Source organism: Megascapheus bottae, chromosome 13 (genome assembly GCF_031878675.1).
Source record: "Megascapheus bottae isolate mThoBot1 chromosome 13, mThoBot2.hap1, whole genome shotgun sequence".
NCBI lineage: Eukaryota > Metazoa > Chordata > Mammalia > Rodentia > Geomyidae > Megascapheus > Megascapheus bottae.
This window is the reverse complement of record NC_143521.1, coordinates 14,301,951-14,318,668: the sequence shown is the minus strand read 5'-3', so window position 1 is coordinate 14,318,668 and position 16,718 is coordinate 14,301,951. Positions and strand designations below refer to the sequence as shown.

At 37.4% G+C, this 16,718-nt stretch overlaps 1 protein-coding gene and 1 pseudogene across 6 annotated transcripts in view; one reads left to right on the top strand and one right to left on the bottom strand.

Annotated features, from left to right (window-relative positions):
* LOC150055549 (uncharacterized) overlaps positions 1 to 16,718 on the top strand; it is a 153,205-nt gene that overhangs the window by 36,351 nt on the left and 100,136 nt on the right. The window lies entirely within an intron of this gene.
* Positions 5,689 to 6,879, bottom strand: LOC150055550 (heterogeneous nuclear ribonucleoprotein A3-like; annotated as a pseudogene).

Here is a 16,718-nt window from a genome sequence, read left to right as displayed (position 1 = left end):
ATAATTTCCAGGCAAGTATATATGCACTTAATCTTTTTAGTATTTCACACCGTGTTGCAGAACAGAAAGAAAACATGTCCCTTCCCTAACTCCATCATACTCCTTATAAGCCTTAGGAGAAGGGAAGGAAGAAGGGAAGATAGTTTGTCACTGGGAAAGGGCCCAGCCTTAACTTCTGACAAGTTACCCAAGCTTCGTAATATTTGCAAAATATCAGAAATTTAAACTGGTTTCCTCCCGTAAAAATTGTAAAAAAAACAAAACAACAACAACAAAAAAAACACCCTCAGTATAATTCAACCACAGCTGTCACTCCAACGTGTGTAAGGTTAAATCTAATTTGTTGGGTGGAAAGAGTTAAATGAACTTTAACTGAAAAGCTCTCTTTCTCTTCCTCTCAGGGTAGAAAATAGCCAAGGGCAACAGCGGATGACTAATGTGTAGAATATTGCAATTAGTATAGCAAGGTACTTACAGGGATCAAATTAAAAAATTCATTAACGTACGCACTTAATTAAGAAACACTTTTCAGTTTACATGATAAATTATGACACCTATTAAATCTTCTAGTACAAGCTGTAATGGCTTCTTTGCTCCTGGGTAGAGAACTATTGCCTTTGAGGTCCTTTGCAACTCCCCAAGGACCAAGAGCATTAGTTACAAATGTATTAAAAACAATGCATATCCCTTGCAAGGTACAAGAGTCTCTTTATAGAAAACCAGTTTAAGCTTAAGAAAGCACCAGGGAGCAGAAGGCTATCTCTCTGCAGCAAATGACAACAAACATGAAATGACCTTGAAAAAACATGGAAGTCTTTGTCCCTCAACATTCTCAAAAGCCATATGACTAGGATATCTTTGTGTTGTGTGTTTGCTTTTGTGTCTTCTGTCTTATCTTCCTGACCTCTTCCTTTCTCTCTTAAGAATAAAGGTTACTACTGAGAGAGAACATACTGGGACTGAATTGTGGAATAGTAGAATGTGCTTTCTTGCTTTCATTTAATAGGAAGAGAAAAAGAAAAGAGTAAAGGAGAATTGGAAGGCCCATACTTGTAAATCCTTCTGATGTCTCTGAAATCGCTGATTCTCAGGCTCTAGAGACTTCAGAATCAGTTTGAAAGCCAGTCCTAAAAAGTGGAACTGCGGGTCAAGTAGTAAAATGCCATCCATGAGTGAAAAAGCTGAGGGCCAGTTTCCAGGCTCTGAGTTCAAGCCTTAGTACTGCACCCATACCATCTACAGAGAAAAGAGTAAAAAGAAAACTGAGGAATAAATACATAAAGGTCTTTAGGTCTGGTTTATTTCACTTAATATAATTTTTTCAGTATTTCCATTTCCTTACAAATGGAGCAATATCACTCTGATGGAAGCAGATAATTCCATTGTGTAAATATAACACCTTTTCTTGATACATTCATCCACTGATGGGTTTCTGCGTTGATTCATATTTAGTGAAGTAAACTAGATACAAGGGAACGTAGGCTTCCCTCATTTGGAGTAATTACATGTCCCTGTAAATCTATAAGTAAATACAACTGATGATAAAAGACAAAAGATTGCATTTGGAAATGATAAAATAAACTGTACTCTATAAACATTTACACAGGGAGACCAAAGGAAGATTTTCTTAGGAGAGAATCACAAAGGCTTAGTAGCTATAAGCATGAGCATATGAATATATGAAATGATACTTATCAAAATGAACTCCAAGAATGTAAGCAAGAGGGTTTTTACTTTACTTTTTGTAGTGGTTGTTTTTTTCCAGTCCTGGGGCTTGAACTTAGGGCCTGGGCACTGTCCCTTGACACTTTTTGCTCAAGGCTAGTACTTTCCTACTTGAGCCTCAGTAGCACTTCTGGGTTTTTCCTGTTTATGCGGTACTGAGGAATCAAACCCAGGGCTTCATGCATCCTAGGCAAGCACTCCTGGCCCCTTGGTGGTATTTTGGTTGTTGTTGCTTCCTTGCTCTCTTCTCTCTCTCCCTGTTTCCCTCTCCACATTCCTCCCCACCAAATTGTATACTTCATTTCCAGCACAGTGTCTAGTGAGTTTCACTGAGGAATTGTTTCACCCTTTGTCCCACCATTTCTGTGCTTGCCCTTCCTCCCCAAATCACATAAAGGGGACAAAGAGTACCCAGCTCAGTGGCAAGGAACTTGCCTAGCAAGTCCAAGGTCCTTGGTTCTATCCCCAATACCAAAACAGAAAAGACAAAAAATACAATTGGTTTCTGTACTTTTTGTCTTGTATGTAAGTTTTGGGGGAGGGGAAGCAGAAGCACAGAAATGGTGAGAGAAAGGGTGAACAAATTCGGCAGTGACACTTACTAGACACTATGTTGAACATGAACTTTATGAGTGGGGGAGAGAGACTGGAGAGAAACTGGGAGAAAACAAGAGAAGAGGTGATACTGGTCCTAAGTAAAGACCTACGTTACTCAACTCTCTGAGGTTTCCAGGCTTTTTCATTTTCTATCATAAGTACAAAGAAAGATTCCAGGTCAGAAGTGAAACAGAAGGTCCAAACATCCAGGACAAGAGTGGCCGAACTGGTGGATAAATACCTCTAGGTCATCTTACACAATCATGGCTTTAACGCCACAAAGCAACCCTGGCTTCTCATTTACAGCACACAGGTAAACCTTCTTTTAGCACTTTCTGCCAACCTCCTCTACGCACTGCAGAAGCAATATGAAAGCTAACAGCATGTTGAAAAAAATTAAAACAAACTCCAATGAGATCATTTTTAAATCTTACTAAAAGAACTACAATTTGCAACTATCAGATGCAATAACCATGTATAACCACAAACTGTAAAATGAGAATTTATAACAGATTGCCCCATTGTCCTCTTAGGACTCTTGATGTCCTGCCCTTGTCCTATTGCAATTTGCTGGAAATTTCATGTTCCTTCTCTACACACGATAAATTTCTTTGGCATGATTATATGCTAGATGATGTGATCTAAGCAACAGGAAAATCTGAGACAAAAACTTATACAAGAAAAATCTCTCTTGTTTTCAATTCCATTTCCACTGGGAAGCCTTCCAGGTTATCCAATAAATAGTTGGATCAATATCCCTATGTGCAGTTTCTGTAACAGTTAAGTCAGAGCAGCTCTCAGGGACACTGTGTTTTCACTGCTGTCATGATTAAGAATACATGTATTATTAGCCTGGTTCTATTGCATCATCCCATCAACTCAAAAATGGAAAGGCAAGCAACTCTTTGATACCTGGAAGCCTTCCCTGTGGACCTTAAGTGCTAGTTACTTCTTTGTAAAATTTATTTTCATAAAGCATTCATTACCATCAAAATCAGCCACTTGATACCACAATTACACTAATTCATAAAAACACTTAGCTTAAATTTTTCAAGAAACAGGTCAGGAGACTAGCATTCTATCAGAAAATACATGTTCCATGAACAGGAAAGAAAATGAACAAGACAAAGGGTGCATTATTAAACTAAATACCATAGTATTGGGTACTTAATCCTGTAGGCAATTTCTAGGCAACTGTCAAAGATTTACCACAAGCCAAAGATAAAGAAAAGGATGTTGTTATAAAAACTTTCCCCGAGGCATTGGTTGAAAGTTTCTGCTTGGGGCATTAATGTTGACATTTTCAAATCTCTGTGCACATGGGTATTAGGGCTTCCTGATGTTATATAAGAAAGACATTTGGGGTTTAAATATACCGATGTAGTCTTAAAAGACAGCAGAGCACCCCGAAACCTTAGGGATCCTAGGATGGGATGATGGGAGCCTTACAGGGGACAGGAATAAAGCATAAGTGCAACTGCCATTGTGTACCTTATGAACTCAATTTCTATCAGCACTTTCAACTAGTGAAGTACCCATGAATGCCAAGAGTTTTCCCAATGGCACTTAATCTCAGCAACACAGTCCATGAGTCTCCTAGACAGTCAATTTAGATTCAAAATATTATGATGAGGTTTCACTTTTGGGGAGGCTTTCTCTTGGGGCCAGGATTTTGGCCTCATTGTAGAGTGCGTAGCTAGCTGGCATGAAGGCCCAGATTCGATTCCTCAGTATTACATACTTAGAAAAAGCTGGAAGTGGTGCTGTGGCACCAGTGGTAGAGCTCTAGCCTTGAGAAAGCTCAAGCACAGTGTTTAGTCTTTGAGTTCAAGACCCCCAGGCAAAAAAAAAAAAAAAAAAACCTTTTTAAGAGCAACACAGCAGGGCACATACTAAGGGTTTGAGTGAAATTGTAAGGACTAGCTGGCGCAACAGTAGGCATTTTATATAATGTATGACCTTATCATTGGAAACTCTTCTCAACCCGGATCTTCCAAGTGAATTGCTAACTCACACCAACATGGTTTTGGTTGAAATATACACAAGGATTAATTAACAGTGTGTTTTATAGGAATTCAACTAAGAACTCAAAAACCATCCAAATTTCAATCCAGGTTTTTCGGACGTAAGAAGCTGGTACTCAGCAACTGTGCTACATATCTGCTGCATTGTTATTTTGGAAATAAAATCTATCCTTGGATTCACTCAGCAAAAATGTGTAGAGTACAAACAGTAAAGCATGCCAGCCAGTTAAGGATTTGACAATGAAGTGTCTTTATATTCTCTTGCTCTGAAAACTGGCATGGAGAAGTTAGACCAAGGGAAGTAATAAAACATATGGATCTCAGGGGTTTCAAAGGAAAACAGAATAAAATGCCCAGACATTGCAGATTTAGTGGTCCTGTATCAAAAATTAAGAATGATTTCTAAAGGGATGGGGAAAGCATCTACTACCCTTTACAAATTTAAATAGAGGGCAGCAGACATGCTATACACTTCAAAACTATAGTAGCTGCTAGTGTCAATGTGATCAAGGTAAATGTAGAATGGAGATGTTCTAAACACAGCTAAGATTCAGCAAATATTAAACACACTAAAATCATGATTACCTTGAAAGAAAATGCACAAAAACCAAACAGGGATTTTGAGGGTTTTTTCATTTGAAGGTATTCTTAATGCTATTAAATTCACAAATATGCTAATTTAAATACCCAATCCTATGTATCTAAAATACACAATGCAGACATACAAGCATCTATTCCCTCCACATGTAGGGTCCATTCATATCATGGTTTGGAAATGAGGAGAATAGATTCTCCTTAAATTGCAAGTGAGTAGGTGTTTCTTTACAGTTAACTTTAGCAAAATTCTTACAAAATAGTAATTAACAATGATCTTTACTTGTTAACTCACAAGGAAACATCTTCAAAACTCATTTTGTTAAAGTTTCTGTACTGAAATGTAGAAAAACTGAACTACACAAATATTGAAAAGTTAAAAATGCCTTAATTTTTTATTCCTGGTACCACTGCCACAATTTACAGGGCAATATACCTGATGTAATGAAAAGAAAAAGACAAAGCTACAACAGATAAAAGATCTCAGGAATGTACATCTAATTGACACTACATTGCATTAATCAATAGCTGCCCTTTTTGCAAACTGTGGCAATGACAGTCCTGAACAAGAAGGGTTTCCTGTTTAAGCTGCAGTAACTTTTCTGACTATGGATCATTGTTCCTTCTGTGACAGATTTTTCAGTTCCTCTAATGCATTTGGGACGACTGTCTCAAAGGAATCTGCAGCTTTCCTGACAACTCCTCACTTTCTCTCCTGCTAAGAACTGCAGCCCTTTTTCTGTTGTTTTTAAAAGCTTCTGCTACCATATCCACCACTTCCACCACCAGATCCAAAACCACCATCATATGGACTGCCAAAGCTTCTTCAACCAAAACTGCCCCCCCTTCATGGGTCCATAATTTGATTGCTGTTGTCCATGTAATTTCCAAAATCATTATAGCTTCCACCACCACTGTGGTTACCACCACCAAAATTTCCTCCTTCATTGTAACCATCCTATCCTCCTCCTCCTCCACCACCACCATATCCACCTCCTTGGTTTTCATAACCCCGTCCACCTCCACCATAGCCTCCTCTACTACTATAACCAGGACCACTGTCACAGTTGCCACCATCACCTCCAAATCCATTGTATCCACCATCACCTCCTCCGTAGCTTCCTCTGCTGCCACCACCCCCACCACCATAGCCTCCTCTTCCACCAAAGTTTCCACCACGTAAAAAATTACCTCCTCCACCTCCAAAGTTTCCTCCATGACCCATAAAGTTGCCAGATCCACCTCCATGACCTCTTGGTGATCCAGCAGACTGTATCTCTTGTTTAGAAAGAGGCTTTTTCACTTCACAATTATGCCCATGAATAGTGTGGTATTTCTGAACAACAATTTTTTCCCATATATTTTTATTGTAATTAATAAAAGGGTTACATGATATTCACCAGATAGAAGGTACATTACTTCACATACATTGATACCCTTTCTCATGTCTTGGTCCACATTTCCCTCCCCCCACCCCCTTCCCTCATCTTGTTTTCCTCCTTTCCCTATCTAATTTCAAATAACCAAATACAAATATATCCAATACATCAGATAACAAAGTGAGATACAACAATTTTATCAACCATATCATGTTCATCAAAGGTTACGAAAGCAAACCCTCTCTTTTTTCCCACTCTGCCTGTCTTCCATAACTTCTATGGTTTCAATCTTGCCATAGTTTTCAAAGTAGTCTCTCAAATTATATTCTTCTGTATCTTCTTCAATACCACCCACAAAAACTTTCTTCACCATTAGATGGGCTCCTGGCTTCACAGAATCCTCTCTAGAAACTGCTCTCTTTGGTTCTACAACACGCCCATCAACCTCGTGGGGTCTAGCATACAAGACTGCAGCCACCTCTTCCACACATGAGTCAGTCACAAAACCGAAGCCCCTAGGACATTTTGTTCTAAAGATGTCTCATCACCACGCAATGTCTCAAAACCTTCTCTTCAACCATCTTCTGTAGTTTCAAAGCTCAGACCACCAATGCACAGCTTCCACAGCTGCTCTGTTCTTTTGGATCAGGGCTGGGGGCGACGGAGTGACCTTTTTACCTCCATTCTGAGACCAGACTCGCCTCTTCCAACTCGAGTTCAATATGGGACCATACTGAGGACTCAAACGCGGGTCTTTGTGCAAGCTAAGCAAGTACTCTACCACTAGGCCAAACTCCAGGCCCAACTTGTAGCTTTTATCTAGTGATATTTTTACTAGGAAAAAAAAAACCACCTGAGGCATCATTTCAAAAGAAGTTTGCCCTTGTAGGGAAAGAAGAAATAGGGAAAGGGATATTGGCCTCAAATGAGAGACAGGATACCATTATATTACACATAGTACAATTCTAGAAATGAAAAATAACATGTATATTTTCCTTTTCAAACAAAATATCTTGAAATTTGTTTATCATACTATATATGTAGGTTCTCTCCATATATTTTACATATGGATGTAAGCTTTCTCATTAACTATATGAGAAAGGCATATGGGTGAAATTCGCTCATGTGTAAGTACATTTTACTGACTTCACTTTGCTACGATAGAAATTCCAAACAGTTACTTTATTTCAAAGTCAGATATTTTTCAGAGTCTTTTTCTCTCAGTAGTGTTTTGGTGTTTGAAAAATATAATAGAAGTAGGTTTGAAAGGGCCTTAAAAGTTTTAATAGTTGAATGTTGAATAAAAATATCAATAAGATTTTTTTCAGTTGATGTGATCAGTAGTAGATCATTCGTAGTGCTTTTCCTCGTAGGTTGTTTAGTGTGAAAGAAGACTCCTCATGAATGCTCCCAAACAGCCTGTAATGGCTGCTAATCACCCTCATGTCAGAGCTTACAGCTTCAATATATCTCCCTCAGACTACCTTAGAGACAATAACAATTTCAAGAACTAGTACTTAAAACAGCCATCAAATAAATGTTCACTCCCATTTCACCTAACTGCACATTTCTATTTATGATAGAGGAGGGAAGTTGTCCTTAGTCATGAGGAAATTATCATTGAAGTCTGACTTTCAACTTTTCCTAGACCAATGAAAGGAGAGGACGTACTTTTACAAGGAATGCATTATTTGAGTAAAATGGCATGATTTATACCGCAGGATGCAGAAAGAGCTCTTATTCAGAGTTCTTGGCACTGCTAAGTAACCTTGGGTAGGACATTTTTTCTGAGCCTAAAGTGTCCCTGCCTTGATGGATCTGACTATAACCCCTGGCTCTGTCCAATCCACTTTTCTGCTTCATGATTCAATCTAGTACTTTCTTTGCTCTTTGACTCAAAGAAACTTTAGGGAACAGAACATTTACTAGCACCTTAATACCAGCACTTCCTCTGCCCTGCTTGTGTACACTGGAAGTTGTGATTTTTCTCAACACTTTGTCTCATGATGTCGTGTGTAACTTGGTTCTTTTGTATTTTGTTGTTGTTGTTGTTGTTTGCCAGTCCTGGGTCTTGAACTTGGCCCTTTCCTGTCTCTGGCCTTCTTTTTGCTCAAGACTAGCAATCTGCTGCTTGAAAGACAGCACCACTTCTGGCTTTTTCTGAGTAGTTTATTGAAGATAACATCTCACACAGTTTTCTGCTTGGTCTGGCTTTAAACCCTGACCTTAGATCTCAGCCTCCTGAGTAGCTAGGATTTTACATATGAGCCTAGCTAACTTGGTGCTTGAATAGGCTTTACTATTTTCTCTAATTCTCTACTTGTCATATCTTTGATTTCTGATTGTCTAATTTGTGCTATAGTAGCAGGAGGTTAATTTGGGTTCTTACCCTATTGAACTAGGTAGAAAATGAATCATAATTTGTTTCTTTTCCGATTGCCTGAACGTTCTGATTATTTTTATGATGTTAGTGTGTCCTTGGGTATGTGTTAATATGTTGCATAAACTTTTATTTGGAGAATATTTGTGAATTCAAGGAATTAACACATGAAAATGAAGAAATAAGACAGAGGTTACTGGTGCAAGTTGTAGAGGATTAATAGACCCCGGTCAACTTCTAGGATAGACTTTCTGTTGACTGTCAGATGTGTAGTAAAAGTTTCCTTCAAGGAAAAGAATACAAGGAAACACATGGTAATTTTGAGCTGGAGTCTTGAGGAAATCTGACCCTCAAATCTTTGAAGTCTTCACGTGCATTGTAGAAACTAAGTATACTTACGCAAAACTGCAATGTATGTGTATGCAGGTGCTCTTGTAGTTGAGCTATGTCCCTAGCCTGTTGTGTCCCCATTAGTTTTTGAATATGCTTTCAAGTTTTGCACAGGCCAGCCTAGACCAAGATTCATTTATGCTTCTGATATAGATAGAATGTACAGGTATAAACCAGCACATCCAGCATTTTTTTTTGTAGATTGAGATGTGATTTTGCAAACTTTGGTCTCAGGCTGCCTCAAGCTACAACTCTTCTGAACTCAGCCAGGTACTGATTACTGGTTCAAGTCACTTTCTTTTTTTGTACAAAAAAATATGCTTTTGGTTTAAATAATATATATGATGGTTTGGATCCTCATTGTCACCAAGGCTGGTGGCTTTATTAGAAAATGGTGGAACCAATAGGAGACGGGGTCAAGGGAAAGCCTGGTAGTCACTGAAGTCATGCCCTTGGAGCAATGCTGGGACTCGTTGCCTAGTCTTCACTCTTTCTTTCTGGCTGCTATGGAGTGAGAAGCTTTCTTCCATCATGTACGTGTTGCAGTAGAGAACTGTCTGGCCACAGGCCCAAAGTGATAAGGCCAAGCAACCATCTTGAGCCAAAACAAATGTTTCTCCATTGTAAGTTAATTTATGTCAAGTATTCTATCATGGTAATGAGAAACTGCACTATAGCATTCATATTTTACATTTATGGAGCATGTATCATGTAGCAACCTTTGTGGAAATGCTAAATTCAATATTCTTTCAAATAGATGGAAGTGTAACAGAAGAGCTTATACCACTTACCCAAAGTAAAATTTTGAGTGATTAAAATTTTGTTAATAGAAAATTACTTTTCTCCCAATAAAATTAAGCTTCATAATATATCCCTGTAGTTTCTCTTTCTCTATATATATATCTACACACACACACATATATATATATATACACACACAAACATATATATATATAAAAAACATTAGTTTTTCAAATACTTGTAACTATTTAAATACCATATAGAGTTTTCAGCTTAGAATGATTTTTGAGTTAAAAACCACAATTGCATGATTTTTGGTTTTTAGTGTGCTTATTAAGATGAGACAACTTTCAGAACATCAATTAGTATGTACAAATAGAGGTTCTGGGGAAAAATGCCTTCGCATAAAACAATGCAGGAAAACAACAGTGTATTGTAAGAAGTTGATGGTACTCTGTGACCACTTTATTTCTACTCCATAAAAATGCACTAGAAAAAAAAGCAGTGTTATACCATTTCCCCCCAGAATTTCTGCTATAACAAAAATGGATAGCAAATCAAAGTACACTGGTTTTTGAGAGTTTATCTTGAATGGAAATTTGCCACACATTTCACTCTGAAAAATTATGATTTATGTTGCTAGTTCATTTTTTCCCTTCTACCATCATCACCCAAGACTGCCTTCTGTTTGAGGGCAAACCCAATACCAAACACCTGCATAGCAGCTATGGTCTCTGCTTTCCTGGGCCTGGTCCATCTGCAGGATGATTCTGTATGCCAATTTCGATTAGTCAAGTGGGACTAGAGTCCTTAGGAATTTGTGAGAATCCAATAAACATGAAGGGAGTATTTTTCCTTCTCCCACAAGATTTTCCTTAAGTACCTTACTGTTATTTTTCTCTATTCTTTCAAATTGAAGTGACCTTGCATATTAAAGAGGCTTTCTTGATCTAGTGCCAAACAGTCTTTCATGGGGAGAAGGTAATTAATTGGCATAGTGACTGGCAAAAACCCATTCTAATTTTTTTGTCTGTCCCAGGCCTTGGACTCAGCCTGGGCACTGTCCCTGATCTCTTCAGCCGGTTTTCTAGTGTTTAATTGGAGCTAAAAGTCTCACAGACACTTTAGTGCCTGGGCTGGCTTTGAACTGCAATCCTCAGACCTTAGCCTTTTGAGTAGCTAGGATTACAGGCATGAGCCACAGCACCCAGCCAGCCCAAATTTTTGTAGGGATTTGTAGCATAGGTAATATTCTTCTTGTGAATAATTTCTAAAATTGTGGTTAGAAGAAGGTAAGTGATATTGTGATTCGAAAGCAATTCATAAACAAATTCATAAAATTACAACTGCCAAGAATTCATTTGGGATATTCAAATACCTTTCCACTGTAAGCAATCAGGTTTTTTTTAAAAAAAATTTGACTTCATTAAATCATTAAGTGCTTGTACAAAGATATTACTATAAGGTCTGCTGAAAGGAATTTCCACATGGTTAAGGAGAAGAGGGTTTATTGTGTGAGGAAATAGCAGACTCCTGCCACCCAAGATGGAGTCGGGTGAGCAAGAGTCCATTATGGCAGGAAGTGAGAGTTTATATGGGGGGTGGTGGTCACAGTGGGAATACCTCAGACTGGGGGCCTCCCACTGCTTCCAGACATGCCAGTTGCCAAGGTTACAGTGCTGGGCCAGGATTTCCAGGGTACACAGGAAAGAGAGTCAAGGGAAGAAGTCATTTCTTCCAGGCAAATCTAACAATTACAACTCCATAGTCAAGTGATGAGAACAATGCATCTTGATCAGTGACAAATCCTCTATCATTCTCCCTCATTTCCTTTCCCATCCCTACTTTCAAGTCATGTAATTCAATTTTTACATAATCTACATTGAATATAATGACTGCATCTGCTTACCCTTCCTCTCTACATTTTTATAGTTATATTTTATACTTATTTTATTTATTTTTATTTTATATTGTTTAATATGCTGTTTTCATACTACAGAATGACTGCTGTTCCTTTGTTTCAGGTATAGGAGAGTTAATATTTCTTTCCCTTTAAAATAATATGTAAGGAAAAGAATTGGTAAACTTATTCTTTTATTGAAAGCTAATCAGCTGCTATTGTATATAAACCCATATATATATATATATGTATATGTATTGGGATTTTCTCTGATGTGTGGAATATTATTTCAGAAATTACAAATGATAAAAGATTTCCAGATCAATAAGAAATGGCTAAATTTGTGGAATTGTATAGCTAAATGTTGTGCATAGCTGTATATAAACTCTATTTTACTTTATGTAAATTATACCTCAGTAAACCTGATTATAAATAAAAGAAACAGGGGCCGGGAGTTTGGCCTAGTGGTTAAAGTGCTTGCCTAGCATGCATGAAGACCCGGGTTCGATTCCTCGGTACCACACACAGAAAAAAGCTGGAAGTGGTGCTGAGGCTCAAGTGGTACCTAGCCTTGAGCTCTAGCCTTGAGAAAGTCCAAGGACAGTGCTCAGGCCCTGAGCTCAAGCCCAGGACTGGCAAAAATAAATAAATAAATAAATAAATAAATAAATAAATAAATAAATAAATAAAAGAAACAGTTATTGAACATTGATAAAATAGCCAAAATCTTACCAATTGATAAAGCTATCCAAATAACTCAGATTTTACTCCAACTTTTAAAATTCACAATCAAATAAAGATACAGTAATCCAAGCAAGGGAGGCTTTAAATTAACAAAATCTGACAATGGAAACATGTTACAGGAGATCAAATATATAAGTCACTGTTCAGCCAACTTTCAGTGACAGAAAACGAGGACGTAAAGATGCAATTATAAGTGTAATATTTAGATTACTCCACTTGTTTGTGTCTTACATTTTACTGGTAATAATCTCTTTTAAAAAGTTTTATTGAATAATGGTAGGATAATGGTTCTTATCTATAATTGTGGGCATGTTTCTCCCATTGAACCTTTAATTTTATAAAATTCTACTAGATGTTTGCAATGTTGTTGTTAAGAATCAGTCTGATGCCTGGTATATAGAAATATTCATTTAGTTCTGTATTTAACTGTACCAATCTGAAGAGGGAGTGTTGGGGCCTGACCTTCATCTCTAAGGCCTGATCATCACTCCGGCTCAGCGGCCATTGAAGGGCTCTGTCCAGGCATTCCACGCGCTCCTTGCATACCTCTCTTAAGGCATCTCTGTGTACCTGATTCGACTAACCCCCCCCCCCTCTCCCCGCGCAGTAGCGCAGGTCTCCTGGCTCAGTTTGGTTTCTTCCCCGGTAATTGGGGGAGAGCTGGGTCATCTATACTTACCATCTCGCTCAGCTCCGGGGGACTTCAGCTGGCCCTGGGTGTCCCTCCCTATACCCGTGTTGCTCCACAGTAGCAATAAGGGAGGATAACATTTTTGAGTTGTCAAGTTTTCCAAATAGTTGAATTTGAGTGGGAATAGAATTTATAATAGAAATAACAAATTGTGCTAAGGCATCTAGAAATAGTTTTATGGGAAACAGGGCAATAGAAAGACGAGAGAGAAGGGGGAGAGAGAGATTGGAAGATAGAAAGCTAAACATAAAAAGGAGAATCTTTCATTTAGGACAGACAGCTATTTGTTTACTTATCAATGTTAAATGTCATTGAAGAATTATATCCGGTCTGTAACATGATCTGATTTGCCTTTGAATAGTCCACTACACTATGGGATAACAGTAAGGGAGAGTTATAGAATCAGAAATTTAGTCAAGAAATAATAATCCAGGCAAGAAATGATAGGGACCATAACTAAGGAAAAGCCAATATTAATAATGGACAAAGTTTAGTCACAAGAGACAGGTTTGCCCATACTTGTGTGGATTAATAATGGATTTCATTTTGCATATACTGAATTTGAAGTAGAGATAATTAGCAGATAGGTATAGTGAGAAATTCAATATAATTTTTGAACTCAATGACAATGTTAATTTAAAATATGGTATTCTGAGAGTCTAAGGAGAGAAGACAGAACACATGAGAGGAAGAGAACAGAAGAAATAATCCTTCAAATAGCTAAAAGCAAAAGGACTTGGAGAAATCCCTGAAGTTGTATCCTAGCAAGTGCTGGGGCACTATATTTAATCCCTAGTGCTGGAAAAGGAAGATATAAACAGTGGAGAAACAGAAATGAAAGGAAAAAGGAATTCATAACCAGGGAAATTTGTTATTGAAGTAGTTAAAGTTCTCTGAGACTTTTTAATAGTTGAAATATGGTGAATCAATAAGGTATGTTATTTATTCCTATGTAATAATCTATCTTCTCTAAACATAGCATCTCAAATCACCACTTTCTTTTCTATTCCATTTCTTATTTCTTTTAAATTAAATTAAATTTAATTTTAAGGGTAATGTAAGAGGTGTTACAGTTACATACGTAAGGTAATGAGTACATTTCTTGTCAAACACTGTTACCTCCTCTCTTACTTATTTTTTTTTTGAGGGAGGGTCAGGAATATGAATTTATCTGTGCCTTCCATGTCGTGTAGCTGAAACAAAAAATGGTGTTTCATACAAAAGCTCCACAGGGACAGATTTCATCTCTAAGTTCACCCAGGCAGAATTTGCTCATCAGTAGTTGCCTCGGTACTTTTTTGATTGCTTTATCTGCTGACATAAGTAACTTACCATGTGGTTCTCTCCAGCTTTTCATCTTGTTTCTTCAATTCACAAAGGCTACCAGACAATACAACATTTCTGATGGGAAAAAAACCCTTTGAACTTAATTATAGAACAGACATCCATCTGTTGGTAAAGAAGAATGCCATCTTGGGGAGAACTTATACAAGGGCATGCGTACCAGGAGATGACATCGGGCTTCACTGGAGAATGAAATCAGTGCCTCAAGCTTGCTTTGCAGGTACTCTACCACTCGAGCCATTGCTTTATAAACTAGGATCTCATATTTTTGCCACGGCTGTTTTGAAACCACGATCGTTCCATCTCAGTTTCTAAGTAGCTGATATTATAGGCATGAGCCACTATGCCACGGTTGTTAATGATATAGGGTCTTAGGAACTGTTGCCAGCTGCCAGGAACTGCGATGCTCTTCACCTTTTGAATAGCTCCCATTATAGATAGGCATATGGCTCTATGCTGGCTGGAGTCGTCATGTCTGAAAGCTGTCTTACCACAATTGGTAACATTTTTCCTACAGTGTCAGAAATTTGTGGAGGGAGAAGAGCAGAAACTTTCAATCGGTGATTTTGAAACAAGAGCCAAGAAAATAGGAGTTTTGCCAGAATCTTGACGGACGAATCAGAAGATTGAGAAAGGAAGGACTTTTAAATGATAGGTGAGAACTGAGTGGCTCTAAGACGGGACCATCAAAAGAGGGAGAAGAAATAGAAAAAGGGTGGACACGTGCCAGATGGAGCCTGATACTAAAAGAGACCTGATTCAAAGTCCTAAGAGAGAAGCTAGCAATAAATAAGTAGAGAGGCATGTTACCTTCTGTGATGGAAGACAAGAATGCAACTGTAGTAAATATAGTTAAGAGAACTTCAACTTTCTTGCTAGGATTAGAGGGAAGTTAGAAGCAATCTGGGTTTAGGAAATAAAGATAGGCATAGAGTTGAGTACATTAATTTAGTTTTAGCAGCAGAAGGGATGAGAAAAAAATAGGAAGGATTGAGGTTGCTGTGCATTTGCACGTGAATATACTTACTATGTGTAAAATGGTCTATATTAGTAGTACTAATATAGTGTTAGTAAGCATTAATAATATTAATAAGATTCATTTTTCTATTACAAAAATAACAAAATGAAAACACCAAGTTATTCTTTAAATAACTTGTTTATTTTATTTTAGTTTATTATCAGGGTGATACATAGAGGGGTTTGTTTAAGTTGTTGAATGAGAGTGGAAAACAAATGACCTTAGGAAAGAAATGAAAATATCTCTGTGGCTATAGTTCAGGCAGGAAGCCATAAGTTACCAAATCAAGGTAGGAGAATGCAGGAAAATGAACATATACATGTATTCATATAACACAAAAGGTTACAATATACATATTTTGTCATATATCTGTGTATAACATTGAAATATAATGGTTATGAAGGAATGTAACATTAAGAAAGAAGAAAACACATTAAAATACTGGAGTAAAAGTAAGCACTCTATAAGAATTGAACTTTGTGTCACTTAATAAGTCACATAGTTGATTTCCATGATTCTGATATCCCTCCCGTCTTTCTTATCTTCTTTCTTTGGTCAACTAATATAATCAAACAGAAAAAAAATCAATATTTTTTTAAACAACTAAAGATTCATTCATCAAATGAGGAAATTCAGTGGAATATGCAGTTGTCCTCAAATTAAAGTTACTGGAAGGTTCTTAGATATTAGGCTTTCTCTTGTGTGGGGAAATTCCATTATTTCCAGTGTAATTCTCACAAGGATGCAGCCAGTCTTCCAGGAGTTCAGTTCCTAAGGCTCTTTAAGATTTCCCTTTGCCCAGTATCCCTTAAGCATAAGTAAGTGTTGTAAGTCTACAGGGTAGTTTTAATTTTGTTAGATTAGGAAGATACTGTATAAAAATTTATAGAGTTTTGCAATCCCTAGTGTCTGAATATTAACCAATATTTCAATGTCAATTATATCAGCTTTATTTTTCATAAGTGGGTTGGACTACTTGGGAACAGGTCAAAATTTTAAATAAGTAACCTGTACCTTAAAACTATTTTAAAGCTGGCAGAAGCTGAAAGATTAATTTATGGTTAATGCATGATTAATTGTTAAATGAGAGAAGGGACTTTTTGAGGTTATTTGATTAGCTCTTAGTACTCACAGACCTTTTCTGAGTGAAATCTGTGCTATATGATTAAGAATAAGTAGGATAAATGTTGA